Below are 14,250 nucleotides of genomic sequence, written 5' to 3' on the forward strand. Positions count from 1 at the left end.
CCCTAACCAGGGGGCGCCATTTGCCTTGACAGTTGTTTTCCTGACAGGAGCATGCTTATCTACAATCTGCAAAAATAACTTCATGAATGTGCTCAAAGCAGCTTCAGGATCCTCCTCAAGACACACAGTTTCCCAGTTAACATGTTTCACATCATCTATAAATTTTACTTCATTAAAATATTTATAAGACCTTTTATGTATTGTTACACTAGGAGCTTTGGAGAGCTTGGTCTTCCTCCTTATTGCAATTAAGTTGTGGTCCGTAAAGCCAAGAGCTATTGATACTGTTTTAGTGCATTTATCAGGAACATTAGTGAATAGGTGGTCAATGCATTTGGATGACTTTAGCCAATTTCTATTTATAGTTGATCTAGTTGGTACTGTAATGGTCTGTGTGAGGTTACAGGCATTAGTTACAGCAATAAGTTTCTTTTTCAGCGGGCACATAGCGGACCAATCAATGTTTGTGTCCCCAGTAAAATATATCTCTCTGTTCTCATCACTAGATTTATCCAACATCTTGCATATTAAATCCAGGTATTTTATATCGGCACTAGGTGGTCTATAGCAGCACCCAACCAGTATGGGTTTGGTCTGTGGCAGGTGAACCTGGATCCACAGGGCCTCAATATCAGCCAACATTAAATCATGTCTTACTTTCACAGGAATGTGACTCTGCAAATACACAGCTACACCTCCACCATATCTTGTTCTATCATTCCTAAAAATTGTGTATCCGTCTACAGCTAATTCAACATCCTCAAAAGAGGAGTCAAGATGGGTTTCAGATATTGCCATAATGTGTATATCATTAGACTTCATTATCATACATAAATCAGGGATTTTATTTCTTAAGCTACAGATATTCAAGTGAGCTATCGGTAGGCCTTTGCCGGGTAGTTTAAGGTTGTATGAAACCATGATGAAGAAAGAGAGCGATTGATGACTTATATTGCTTTTTACAATTGACCCTGAAACACAGTAGTATAGGCCTGCTTTGAGGCATAAAAAGCTGTACAGGTAGACATACAGGTATATAACAACGCCCAACTAGTACATAGGCATGACATTTGCAACTGCAGCAAAAAACTAACGAATAAAAAGGGAAACAATGAGTGACAGTCATTATGTGTGTGTGAAAAGTGTCCATGAGTAGACAGGGGTCCTACCTCGCCGCAGATAGTTCCTCAGATATCGAATTTGTCCAAATCACTGATGTCGTTGATGACCATGTAAAGATTGTCACTGAAGGCATCACAACTATGAATGAACACGTGGAGTTATGTACTTAACAAAAAAGGTGAAATAACTGAAAACATGTTATATATTCTAGTTTCTTCAATATAGCCACCCTTTGCTCTGATTACTCTTGGCATTCTCTTGATGAGCTTCAAGAGGTAGTCACCTGAAAGGGTTTTCACTTCACAGGTGTGCTTGACGTTCATTGAGAGAATGCCAAGAGTTTGCAAAGCAGTAATCAGAGCAAAGAGTGGCTTTTTTGAAGAAACTAGAATATAAAACATGTTTTCAGTTATTTCACCTTTTTTTGTTAAGTACATAACTCCACGTGTTCATTCATAGTTTTGATGCCTTCAGTGACAATCTACAATGTAAATAGTCATGAAAATAAAGAAAACACATTGAATGAGAAGGTGTGTCCAAACTTTTGGCCTGTACTATATATATATATATATATATATATATAGCAATGAGGTGGCGACTTGTCCAGGGTGTACCCCGCCTTCCGCCCGATTGTAGCTGGGATAGGCTTCAGCGACCCCGAAGGGAAGAAGCGGTAGAAAATGGATGGATATATATATATATATAAATGAGTGGTGTCCCTTTCAGTCCAATATCATAAAAAAACAAGTGTAGATGACATGGTCTTGCATGTAAAGTGTGTGATATAATATCCGATACAAGCAGTCCTGCAGCCTGTTTACTTGTGCAAAGCTGGACAGCCAGTTGACATCTAAATGTACTCCAATAAGCACACTGGGTTGGTCTTTCCTTATATGTTAGACTTAGACTTAGACTTCCTTTTTATTGTCATTCAAATTTGAACTTTACAGTACAGATAAGAACGAAATTTCGTTACATTAGCTCATGGTAGTGCAGGATAAAAAAGCAATAAGGTGCATATATAGATAAATAAATAGATTACTGTACAGATAAATATATTGCACTTTTTCATATGCAGCCACGTTTATGGATGTATGTTATATTGTCTTTTTTATTCCAGCGAGTTAAACCATTCGGGGGGGAGTTGAGGGGAAAATTATGATGCGTTCAAGAGTCTTACGGCCTGAGGGAAGAAGCTGTTACAGAACCTGGAGGTTCTGCTTCGGAGGCTGCGTAACCTCTTTCTAGAGTCCAGCAGTGAAAACAGTCCTTGGTGGGGGTGGGAGGAGTCTTTGCAGATTTTCTGAGCCCTGGTCAGGCAGCGGCTTTTTGCGATCTCCTGGATAGGAGGAAGAGGAGTCCTGATGATCTTTTCCGCCGTCCTCACCACTCTCTGGAGAGACTTCCAGTCTGAGGCATTGCAGGCTCCAGTCCAGACAGAGATGCTGTTGGTCAGTAGGCTCTCTATAGTGCCTCTGTAGAATGTGGTGAGAATGGGGGAAGGGAGCTGTGCTCTTTTCATCCGACGCAAAAAGTGCATGCGCTGCTGAGCTCTTTTTACAAGAGCTCCGGTGTGTAGGGACCAGGTTATATTGTCAATTATCTGCACCCCCAGGAACTTGGTGCTGCTTACCATCTCCACCGATGTACCGTTGATGAAGAGTGGAGCGTGGCTGGACTGGTGCTTCCTGAAGTCAACGATGATCTCCTTGTCTTGTCTTGTTTGTATTGTATTGTAAACATTGTATGCTATATGCTAATATGAGCTAGCAGCTACACAACAGCTAAGCACGCAACAGCACACAAGCTAGACAAAAGTAATATTTTAACAATATTGCAGCACATTTGTCAATACAAACAAGTACCAAATAATTATAGTCGGATATTACTTACACATACAAAGTCTCCAAGGTAGAAGCGGATTAGAAAGTATCCAGTAACAAACGTGTCCGCACCATTAAACTTACTGTTATTATTAAATATAGTGACCACCAAACTATAGACCATTGGAGTGTATAGTTTGTGTGTAAACGTCACATTTTGTAACATGTTTTACACGTACACAATCTGACCTTTAATCCCTTCTTAAGTCTTGTTTTTAATTGGAATTCTTGTGTATTTGAGATGAGCTTCATGACCAAAGGATGGATGAAGCACCTGAGGGAGGCTCAACGGGTGTGTGTATGAGTTAGTGCCAGTCACATGTGCAGGTGACAGAGGACTAACAGGTGAGCATAATGACCAAATATGGGCAAGGAAGCACAGCAAACAAATATGACTCAAACTGCAACATCCCTGTAGACTCAAATAACATGAGGGTACATTTTATTATCAATCTTTATAGTTTTATGAAATTTATTTTTGTCCATCTATTTTGTATTTAATACTGAACAATAATTTGGTGTGTGATTTTGCAATGGCATTAATGCTTGATTAGCGTTACGGTATCTTGTTGGCAGGTTTAACGTTTTTGATAATATGTTAGTAAATCATTGTTATGCTTTTTTTCCCCTGGTATGTCGCCAACTTAAACGTAATGGCTGAACACATAATTATTTATAGTCTGCAAAACGGCATATGATGGTCAGATTAAAGAGAAAATGAAATTGGAAAAATAGTTTATAATCCCCAAATTATTTTCTTTAAGAAATTGTAATAGAATTAAATGTTTTTTTTGTTTGTTTTTAAAGTTGTAATATTACACAACTAAGCTGTATTGCTTTTGTAAGTGGTAATATTGTCACAATAAAAGTACTTTTAAAAAAAAAAAAAAGCTTTTATTCCTCAAAAATATAAAAAAATTTTAAGCTATTGCAATAATACAATTCATCCATCCATCCATCCATCCATTTTCTACCGCTTGTTCCTCTCGGGGTCACGGGGGGTGATGGAGCCTATCCCAGCTGCATTCGGGCAGAAGGCTGTGTACACCCTGGACAAGTCGCCACCTCATCGCAACTATCCATCCGTCCATTTTCTACAGCTTGTCCCTTTTGGGGTCGCGCTAGAGCCTATCCCAGCTGCATTCGGGCGGAAGGCGGGGTACACCCTGGACAAGTCACCACCTCATCGCAACTATAATTTATTTAATTTGCTTATGTTTTAAAGTTGTATACTTAATTGAATGCAATTTATCTTTTTAGTTTGCTAAACTGCAAGGATTAAAACTATTAGTTATATTATTAAAGTAATACAACTTTATTTTTAGCTGTAATATTGCAATAACACATACTTGCCAACCCTCCCGTTTTTAGCGGGAGAATCCCGTTATTCAGCGCCTCTCCCGACAACCTCCCGGCAGAGATTTTCTCCCGACAAACTCCCGGTATTCAGCCGGAGCTGGAGGCCACGCCCCCTCCAGCTCAATGCGGACCTGAGACTGAGTGGGGACAGCCTATTCTCACGTCCGCTTTCCCACAATATAAATACGCTTGCAAGTTCCAAAACGAATGGAAACAAGAATTTCAGTTCATCCAGGACAGTTCGAAGGGGAAAGTGTATGTTGCCTGTAAATATGTAGAACAGACTTCTCCATTGAACACAGTGGCCGAAATGATTTCTCAGTCATGAACAGAGAAGTTAAACAGGACAATACTGCCATCTAATGGATAGATAATTCAAGTATTTATTTTATGTAAATAAAATAAATATATATATATAGCTAGAATTCACTGAAAGTCAAGTATTTCATACATATATATATATATATATATATATATATATATATATATATATATATATATATATATATATATATATATATATATATATATATATATATATATATATATATACACTGTATATGAAATATATATGGAATACTCGAGTTGGTGAATTCTAGCGGTAAATAACCACGCCCCCAACACCCCCTCCCCCCACCCCCCACCTCCCGATATTGGAGGTCTCAAGGTTGGCAAGTATGCAATAACAAAACTGTAATATGGTTGAGATGAGGTGGCGACTTGTCCAGGGTGTACCCTGCCTTCCGCCTGAGTGTAGCTGGGATAGTCACCAGCCACTCTGAGAGGGACAAGTGGTAGCAAATGGATGGATGGATGGACGTTTGAACAATAAAATTAAGACTTCCACTAGATGGTGACAATATTGCGGCTCAGAATGTTGAAGCAGTCCCTCCCCCGCCCAGCAGGAGGCAGCATCTCAGTGGCTTATGTCCCAATGACCTTACCTTCGTCTCCATGACCACCTCTTCCTCCTCATGGTGCAGGAATTCATTGTCATTGTTGCCAAGACAACAAAGAAAGTCAGACATGGCCGATAAAAATGTAAAGTGATCTGCTTTATTTCGTCGGGAGGAGAATTAGAAACATTTGAGGACATTGACACACTTTTTAAGATCCTTACAAGACAAGATGGCGCCGTGTGAGTCATCAGCGGCCACAACAATACGACATGCAGCAACAACACATTGATACACAAACTACAGCATAGAAAGTCAACGGGTAGAAATGTTTTGTCTTGGTTTGTACAAAACCAAAGCTGGGACCTACAAACAACATTTTAGAAGAGTTTTCTTCCATCTTTGTACTTCTTTTTTTTACAAAGACTGATGGCTTAGGCAAAGTTGGGCTCGATTCCACTGAGAGCTTTAACGCGTAGAAAAATAGAAGTTATGTTGTCACTTTTTCCTCTTCATTTTTTTTCTTTTCGCTTCTCCTGGAGAAAGATGGACTATAATGTACTGTATGCACTGCACTGCATAGTACACTACTATACACACGGTACTGTATAGTACAAAACAATGCGTACTGTATTGTATTGTACAATACACTACGCACTGTATTCTACTGTACTGTACAGTACATTACAATACATCCTGTACTTTAAGGGGCTGTAATGGAAAGTAGGCTGCGTTCACACTTTTGCTGCTTCTAACATTTTACAGAACAAACGTGTTACTTTATAGTGTTCACATCTTTGTCACGTGACCAAAGACTGTGATAAACACGACGATGTCCATCCATCCATCCATCTTATTCCGCTTAACCGAGGTTGGGTCGCGGGGGCAGCAGCCTAAGCAGGGAAGCCTAGTCTTCCCTCTCCCCAGCCACTTCGTCCAGCTCTTCCCGGGGGATCCCGAGGCGTTCCCAGGACAGCCGGGAGAGATAGTCTTCCCAACGTGTCCTGGGTCTTCCCCATGGCCTCCTACCGGTCGGACGTGCCCTAAACACCTCCCTAGGGAAGCATTCGGGTGGCATCCTGAACAGATGCCCGAACTACCTCAGTTGGCTCCTCTCGATGTGGAGGAGCAGCGGCTTTACTTTGAGCTCCTCCCGGAGGACAGAGCTTCTCACCCTATCTCTAAGGGAGAGCCCCGCCACCCGGCGGAGGAAACTCATTTCGGCCACTTGTACCCGTAATCTTGTCCTTTCGGTCATGACCCAAAGCTCATGACCATAGGTGAGGATGGGAACGTAGATCAACCGGTAAATTGAGAGCTTTGCCTTCCGGCTCAGCTCCTTCTTCACCACAACGGATCGATACAGTGTCCGCATTACTGAAGACGCCGCACCGATCCGCCTGTCGATCTCACGATCCACTCTTCCCTCACTCGTGAACAAGACTGAGGTACTTGAACTCCTCCACCTGGGGTAAGATCGCCTCCGCAACCCGTAGATGGCACTCCACCCTTTTCCGGGAGAGAACGATGGACTCGACATGACGACGTGATTGGATAAATATTACATAACTCAAATACAGTAAATCTGTTATTTGCGGGTAATGAAAAACGTAGTTCTTGACATTAATTTAAAGTTAAAGAACCCATAATTGTCACACACACACTAGGTGTGGGGAAATTATTCCCTGCATTTGACCCATCACCCTTGATCCCCCCCTGGGAGGTGAGGAGAGCAGTGAGCAGCAGCGGTGGCCGCGCCCGGCAATTGTTTTTGGTGATTTAACCCCCCACTCCAACCCTTGATGCTGAGTGCCAAGCAGGGAGGTAATGGGTCCCATTTTTATAGTCTTTGGTATGACCTACCGATCTCAGGGCGGACGCTCTAACCACAAGGCCACTGAGCAATAAACACTACACCGGCTCGCTCCACCAAAAACCCCCTGCTAACTTGACGTTTTCTGATTTCGTATCAACATTTGCAATAAGTGAGCGTTGTAATTATGAGATTAGATTTGTTTGATAATACTCTCTTTAATTGTTATGGTTCATTTAGGACAAACGAAGCCAACAAGCATAATCCATGGTTTAAATCGTAAAGCGACGTGATGAGAGGGTTTTCATAAAACTCTCAGGGAATGTCAGAAATGAGAAACAAGAAAAAAAGTCAATGACTGACAAGAAACTTCACTCCGTTGATTGCATTCCGCTACAAAACAAAGGGGCTGAGAGCGATGCAAAGAGCGAACCTTCTTGCAGCCAACACAAACATAATTTAATTTAACCTTCTATGAATTATGTATTCACTGGGTTTTGTTAGTCCGCAAAGTAACACAAAAGTATATGGGTGGATTTTGATCAAATTTCAGCAAACGAGTGGTCCGATTTAATAATAATATTAGATTTTATATTGCGCTTTTCTATTACTAGATACTCAAAGCGCTCACAGAGAAGTGGGAACCCATCATTCATTCACACCTGGTGGTGGTAAGCTACATTTGTAGCCACAGCTGCCCTGGGGTAGACTGACGGAAGCGAGGCTGCCAGTTTGCGCCTACGGCCCCTCCGACCACCACCTGGGGCGGTATAGCTCGGTTGGTAGAGTGGCCGTTCCAGGTTCGATCCCTACTTCTGCCATCTTAGTCACTGCTGTTGTGTCCTTGGGCAAGACACTTTACCCACCTGCTCCCAGTGCCACCCACACTGGTTTAAATGTATCTTAGATATTGGGTTTCACTATGTAAAGCGCTTTGAGTCACTAGAGAAAAGCGCTATATAAATATAATTCATTTCACGTACCATTCATTCACCGGTGTGAGTGAAGTGTCCTGCCCAAGGACACAACGGAAGCAATTTGGATGTCAAGAGGCGGGGAGCGAACCTGCAACCCTCAGGTTTCTGGCACGGCCGCTCTACCCACTATGCCATACCGCCCCTTGATTTAAGGGCTGATCCTGATCACCATCTGGATTCAGGATTTCTAAAAGGATCCGAGTGCTTTTTTTTTCATACATTTAGCATCTTGGCTTTCATGAAAAACTGAAAAGCTTGTAAAAATACTTTGACAGAGTTGTCGCACGCACATACATTTTTCATGTCTGTCATTTTAACACTTCTCCATGTCTTTGGTCTGTTTAGCCTTCGCTTTTGACCTTGAGTGAAGCAAACCGCGCCAGAGTTCCCCTACAAGCGGACCCTGAGACGTCTCTCAAGCGGTCTCGGTCGACTTGTTTGGTGCGCACCAGAGTTCACACTTGACCAAACGAGGCGTCCCGCACCAGGGTTCATATCAAGCGCAGCAAAGTGTGAGTGCAGCCTAAAAGTTTTGAACATTTCAAATCCGTAACATTTCACTTTTCCTGCTCTTGAGTGTGGACTATAAAGTCACCTTAATTAATGTCACATTCGGAACATGAATGTAGTTTTTATGTCGCCAAATTTAACAGAATCTGAAATGATAATAAACGTTCATTAAGTCACAAGAAACATTTGACAAGATTGTGCAACAAAATCAGTAGAAAACTAAAGATGTGATTTGGGTTACTTGAAATAAAATGCTGAATATAATATAATAATAATAATATATATGTTATTTAGTGCTATTTTGTGTCAAATGTTTTCAAATTCATGTGACAAAACATGTTTTGTTGAAGTATTGATTGTCATCAAATGATCCCTGACTGTTTCTGTGATTGGACAAAAAATGATGATAATGATTGGCAATCGTCAGTAATCAATAAAATGTGATGATTAAAATGTTGGACATACATTGGCCTTGACTTTTGCGAATCAAATTTGTGCATTAAAAGTCTGTGAAAATCAAGATGAATGACAGAAGCATTTATCATGAATAAGTACTATGGATTATCATCAATATGTATATGATAGTCTTAATGATATATTATACTTATGAAATATTACCTTTCTTTGGTGGAAATGAAATACATTTTTATTGTCATACATTAGTGGGAATGTGTGTGCTTTTTCATCAAGTATTCAATTTATCGGAAAAACAAACATTCCATTAATTTTCTTTTAGCTTGAAAATGAAACAAAGAAAGCAACAAACGACTGAGACGTTGTTCAAAATATTAATTTTACACTATAACAACTATTTTCTTTTTTTCAGTTTGAAAAAACAAGTTTTATACAATTATGTTATTCTTTCTCATTACAGATATATCTAATAATCCAAACATCTGATCACGGAGGGGAATATAATCTGCATTTATTAATATTATGATGATTATTATTATCCACAACTTCCTGAAAAAAAGTTTTTCTGCTGCGTAATTTCTGTTCACCCCAGAATGTGTTCAATCTTTAAAAGCAGCAATAAAACAACTCCTTTCATCTTAGCTTGGCATGTCGGGAAAATAAGCTTTTCTTAATTTTTTGAAGCTGCTGCTTTTTCTTCACCTCACTTCACTTTAAGAAGTGAATATGAGTTCATAGTTTTTACATAACTAAGTTAGCGGTTAAAAAATGAATAGATAAATTAAAAAACTAAAGCTTTTATGTTTCTTCATTTTTCTCAAGCTGCTGCATTTGGTCCATGTTTAGAAAGGATCATTTTGTAAATGCATAAAAAGTAACTTTATTGCTACTTTGTGTCATTTCCAGCTAAACGTTTTTACAAATTATTAGTTGCATTCAGTTTGTGCTTGAATGAAAATGGACACACAAAATAGTTGCTGCTTTTAGCGACATTACTAATTGCTGAGAGTGACATTCTTCAAGGGGCGCCACAAAGATGAGGGGTAAAAAAATAAATCATATTTATATATAGTATGTACTATATCTATTAGTACTTCACTGGGATGTCGTCAATGTGGAGGCTTTCCCTTGTCATGTAGACATGATTATTTTTCTATTAAGTGTCACACGATCCTTCGCTCTAACTCTCGAACACACACACACATACGCAGAGTTACACACTCATTGTTATTCCTTTCACGTTCATGCTCCCTTCAATGTACTCAAAAAAAAAAAAAAAAGAAACACTATGAGATGTCATTTTTTTCAAGGTTCTGGTAAATTATATGCATCTTTACTGGTTTCTCTTAAAGGGCCGTACGTCTTTAAAGGCATTTTTTGATGCATGAGACACTAAAGTGCATCATTACTCTCCTAATACTACACTATTTATTTGAATATTGCTGTGTGACGCAGAAACACAATTCAAAGTGTGCTACATAGACGGGACATAGACACGTGTGTGTGCATGTGTGTGTGCTCTTGTACAGGTCACCATGGCAACCAAGCCATGGCGACCGTCTGCATCTAAGTATACCTACTTGGATGCAGGTATACTGTATATATAGCATTCATACATATATAAATGTATGCATACATGTATATATGTATATACACTGTATATGCATGTACAGTATTGTATGTTTCAGTTTGTGTGTGTTATTGTGTTACAGCTCATGTGCAGTTGAACTGAGTACAAATAATCAATACAATGATGTATACATCCTTAAATTGACTGTACAATATCATCATTATTATCACCTACAGTACAGCCTCCTACTGTACTTCCCATCGCTCAAAAGCAGGCCAATGCATGCTGAACATTTGCTACTGTTTAAAGTGATGATCAGCTGGTGGGTTTAGATTAAGCCACATCATTAGGTACACCTACACAAGCACAGGTCACATTTTGGCCTTTTCCTTTTTTAAAGCTGAAATGCTTTGTGAGGTATCTATTTTTGTATTTATCTGCTCGATCCGTTGTTCCCAGCTTTAAGGCAGTTTTTCCAAAATATAAAAATTTTACAAATAGTGTTTACTAGGGCTGTGAATCTTTGGGTGTCCCACGATTCGATTCAATATCGATTCTTGAGGTCACGATTCGATTCAAAATCGATTTTTGTTTTCAATTCAACACGATTCTTGATTCAAAAACGATTTTTCCCGATTCAAAACAATTCTCTATTCATTCAATACATAGGATTTCAGCAGGATCTACCCCAGTCTGCTGACATGCAAGCAGAGTAGTAGATTTTTGAAAAAACCTTTAATAATTGTAAAGGGCAATGTTTTATCAACTGATTGCAAAATGTAAATTTGTTTTAACTATTAAATGAACCAAAAATATTACTTATTTTATCTTTGTGAAAATATTGGACACAGTGTGTTGTCAAGCTTATGAGATGCGATGCAAGTGTAAGCCACTGTGACACTATTGTTCTTTTTTTTATTTTTTATAAATGTCTAATGATAATGTCAATGAGGGATTTTTAATCACTGCTATGTTGAAATTGTAACTAATATTGATACTGTTGTTGATAATATTCATTTTTGTTTCACTACTTTTGGATTGTTCTGTGTCGTGTTTGTGTCTCCTCTCAATTGCTCTGTTTATTGCAGTTCTGAGTGTTGCTGGGTCGGGTTTGGTTTTGGAATTGGATTGCATTGTCGATTTTTTTAAATTGAGATTCGATTCTGAATCGCACAACTTGAGAATCGCAATTCGAATTCGAATCGATTTTTCCCACACCCCCAGTTTTTATTCATTATTGTGTCTCAATACAACTTTTCCCACCTAAACGATATCGATATCGCAGCCTAAAGTATCGGCCGATACCGATATTGATCGAATAATACGATAACCGCAGGAATCCTACATACTTGTATTATTTTGTAGTGTGGAATGTTAGAAAAGGTTTGATCAAGTGAAATTAGTCAGAGAACACTAACCTACTTATTATTAACCGTTGAATATGGACTTACACTGTCTAAAAGTTGAAGTGGAGTCGTAATTTAATTTTGGTGACACCTCGTGTTCACAATAATTTATGAAGTTAAGCTCATGACGCAGTAACTTGATCAAATAATTCGAAAAATAGTTTTGCAATCTAAATACATTGTAGTACATACAGTATTTGTGTAGAACAGTTTGCCCGCCACACTTCACAGTTCACTTACTACTACTACTACATCCTGGACACTAAAGTACCATTGAGTACATTTATATTTAAATACATTATTTTTAAGTACTTTAAGTACCTATTGAAGTTTAAAAATGTATGTGAAACCTGTGTGGAGGACTTATAAAATATGTTAAATGTACGTACTGTAAATTTCGGATTATAAACCGCTACTTTTTTCCTAGGCTGTTTGAACCCTGCGGTTTATAAAACCGTGCAGCTCATTTATGTATTTTTCTTCGCTGACGGACAGCTATTAAATGAGCAACCGTCCAAAAGGCGTGGGAAGAAGCAGGGATTGTCCGGTCCCACCACTGTGCCGAAAGCAGCAAAGATAAAAATAAAAACAAAAATAAATGGTAGCGAGATATACAAAGTGAAAATAATTCAGAAGGATTAAATTAGTGTAAAGAGGAACTTATTCATATTCTAACCAGTACCACAATGAGTATATGATTGTAATATTAGTCACTTTGCTTCAACAGTTTTTAGTATACTTAGTAAAAAACATCTGCTTATACCGTTTCTTAAACTGGCTCATGATAGTATATTGTTTAAGTTCTTTACTGAATCCATTCCACAGTTTAATCCCACATACCGATACACTAAATGCTTTTAAGGTTGTGCATGAAGTAAACAGTTACTTAAAAAAAAAAAAAACACTGAATAAGTGTGTTATTGTTGGTGCTGTGGCGCCATCTTTTGGACGAAATTGTTCACTGCAGGTGCTGCAATAGCTTCTGTTTAGACTTTTCTTTAAACTTACTAGAAGTACAGTTCAGTCTTCTAGTCGTCTTCAGTGTTTCTATTCGACTCCAAGCAACAATTGTAAGTTTTACAGCATAACTAAAACCATTTTTTACTTACTAAACCGTCCCATGTGTTATGTCTGTCGTAGTGTTTTTGTGCATATTTGTAGGTGCTATGTTAATGTAATGAAGCTAGCGTTGTTAGCACTAGCTACCATGCTAACACAAGTATGATTGTTTTTATTAGTATTATTAACCAACAATGGCATTCTCTTTGTATTGTTTCAGTTTTGTACATTCACCAAAACGTCACCGTACACTTATTGAGTCTGTTTAGTGGGTCCATGACGATGAATCCTGTTCAGATGACTCCTGATACTGCCGTGTTACAGACACCGTTTGGAAACAATTAAGCAGAGGTGGGACCAAGTCATTGCTTTGCAAGTCACAAGTAAGTCTCAAGTCTTTGCCCTCAAGTCTCGAGTCAAGTCCCGAGTCAAGACAGGCAAGTCCCGAGTCAAGTCCAAAGTCAAGACTGGAAAGTCTCAAGTCAAGTCACAAGTCCTGCATTTTGAGTTTTGAGTCCTTTCAAGTCCTTTTGACCACAGACTAATATTTTTACACAGATTGTGTATGCTTTTAAACCGCTGTATTTATTTATTAAAACAAGTGCATTTGAAATAGCAGGAAAGAAAATAGTACTGACATTGCAATTCATAATAGCACTATTAACCAGTCATTTTAATAGTTTAAACAATTTTAAACATTCAACTCATTCCTTTACAGAATAAACACATTTGCAAAAACAAGTGCAACTGTACTTATTTGTACAAAAGTGTTAACATTGTATTTCCATGGCATATTGCATTGTAACTAGTTCCACAGCAGTTTCTATTCTGTTCTTACCTTATCTCATTGATCTCATCTCATACTGTATGTGTGTTGATGTGTGCGTACACATGAAAAACATAACAAATACATGAACATAATGAACAGAGTTGTACTTTTTAGATGTCAGGGCCCTATGCAATATGTACACATATTCTTAATATAGTATATATTTTAACTGACCTTTATTTGACTATGTTTGTCTTTTTGTAGGTGGCTAAAATACGCGGTGCTGCTGACCGCCATCTAACGTTATGTTACTGTGTGTGATACATTGACTAACGTAACGTTATGTATAGGTACCTCATGCAACCCTGCTTAAAAAATCACTTGACAAAAAGTATGAATAAGGTAGCAAACTGCAGTGGACGCAACATATTGCCGTGTTTGAAATGACGTTATAACCATAAACATCTTATAA

This window comes from Entelurus aequoreus, linkage group LG01, assembly GCF_033978785.1.
Source record: "Entelurus aequoreus isolate RoL-2023_Sb linkage group LG01, RoL_Eaeq_v1.1, whole genome shotgun sequence".
Lineage (NCBI taxonomy): Eukaryota > Metazoa > Chordata > Actinopteri > Syngnathiformes > Syngnathidae > Entelurus > Entelurus aequoreus.